Source organism: Bison bison, unplaced genomic scaffold (assembly GCF_000754665.1).
Source record: "Bison bison bison isolate TAMUID 2011002044 unplaced genomic scaffold, Bison_UMD1.0 scf7180017864363, whole genome shotgun sequence".
In the NCBI taxonomy this organism is placed as follows: domain Eukaryota; kingdom Metazoa; phylum Chordata; class Mammalia; order Artiodactyla; family Bovidae; genus Bison; species Bison bison.
The window spans coordinates 3,682,904-3,684,864 of NW_011494935.1; the positions used below are offsets into that span (position 1 = coordinate 3,682,904).

General features: G+C 43.4%; 1 protein-coding gene across 1 annotated transcript in view; it reads right to left on the reverse strand.

The window, feature by feature from the left end:
* Positions 1–1,961, reverse strand: part of C1QTNF2 (C1q and tumor necrosis factor related protein 2) — a 23,215-nt gene that overhangs the window by 6,194 nt on the left and 15,060 nt on the right. The gene's annotated exons all lie outside the window — the stretch shown is intronic.

The following is a 1,961-nucleotide window of genomic DNA, read 5'->3' on the forward strand; positions in this document are numbered from 1 at the left end:
TGAGCCCAGTGACCACTGATGGGGACAAGCTGTGGATGGAGAGACTCGATCCATGGTTTCATTCAAATACGTGGCCTGAATGGAAAGTTACAAGGGCAGAGATACTTCAGACTGCTGGTGGTGATTTGTAACTATGCTAGAGGATTCGGGGCAGCACATTAGCAGGTGAGAAGTGAGGCATCAGTTCTGAGTGTTGGTGCCGCAAGCCTGAGCAGCACTGGCAGACGATGGGCACAGCTCTTCTGCTGAGGGCTCCCTGTGTACCAGGCCTGGGCCAGGAGCTTTCCACACATTACTTAATCTCATAGCATCCTAACCAAATAGATATGAGGAGGAAAGGGAGCTCAGAGAAGTTCACAGGGTGACTAAGGCAGGCAATTATTGTGGCAAGGCTGGGATTTGAATGAGGCCATGAAGATCCAGAGCTCATGTGCTTTGCTCCAGGCTACACTGTTTTTGTTTTCATTTAAAGAATAATAAAAATGATATACTCACATTGTTATAAAGTCAAGTAATAACATAAAGCTTATAATGAAAAACCGTGTGTGATCTTCAGCACTACCCATCCTCCACATCAACCCCCTCCCCTCCCCCAAACTCTTTTGGCTATTTCTTCTGGAAGTGACATTAAAAGATAATATGCTTACGTAGCTTATTTTTATCTGTTTTAAAGATGTTTGTTTTCTTTCTTTTTTTTTTTGTACTGTGCTATACAGCATGCAGGATTCTAGTTCCCTCACCAGGGATTGAACCTGTGCCCCTTGCAGTGAAAGCTCAGAGTCCCAGTCACTGAACCACCAGGCAGGTCCCGTCAATTTCAGACATTGCCTTTTGAATTCCTATTATGACAGATGAGGATTCAGCCCTCTTGCATCACTCAAGACAAGGATTCAGCCCTCTTGCATCACCCTGTTTTCTCCCTTATGCTGTTTAAACATAGTTTTTGACTAAACCAAAATTCACTCCTTTAAGTATTATAACTATTATTTACTGCTAAGCTAAGCACCATACTATAATTATACTTCCTTTGTTATATACACTTTTCTTACTGGAGATATTAATAATTTTATTTGCTTAGTTTTCTACATCACTGATTTGTACATTATCAAATATATCAGATAATTTACCTCTCCCATTTATTTTCCTGAAGACGTAAGTCCCAGAGCCCTCCCTCCTCCCGTTCCAACTTGTGTACACACTTTACAGCCCAGGATTTTCCTTTATAACCATCATGGTGATTCTGTTTGTCTCCTGTGTTTTATCTTCTGCTTTGGACTTCCCTGGTGGCTCAGACGGTAAAGTGTCTGCCTACAATGTGGGAGACCTGGGTTCAATCCCTGGGTTGGGAAGATCTCCTGGAGAAGGAAATGCCAACCCACTCCAGTATTCCTCCTGGAGAATCCCATGCATTGAGGAGCCTGATAGGCTACAGTCCATGGGGTTGCAAAGAGTTGGACACCACTAAGTGACTTCACTTCACTTTACAAATCCATGCCTTCCTTTTATTTTATTTTTTTCACTCTCCTACAGTAGCTTCCTGGATAAGAAGTGTGGGATGTAATTTTGGGGGACATTTTGCAAGTCTCAATAAGTCTTAATTTCACGCCATGTTCTTAAGGCTGGGACAGTGGCGACATGATCATACCAGAGACCAGAGTGTTACATGACCAGAGATTATCTACCCCAGCCCCTGTCCGGGAAGATGCCAAAGCAAAGGCCCAGAGCAGAAATAAGCCACTTGTTCAAGATCTCGCGACAAACTGACTCAGTCACTTTGCAATGAATAGCTTCTCTCCTAGGAATGAAATATTGTCCCTAGGAGGGAGAATATTCTAAGCAAGACTTTCTGCCTCTAGGATGGGCTCTGAAGTGGTAGCTGGCTTTGTAAATTTAGGTAAGCCCTTTTCCCTCTCTGGGCCTCAGTTTCTATGCCCTGAAACATAAGGGATTGGAGGACTTCC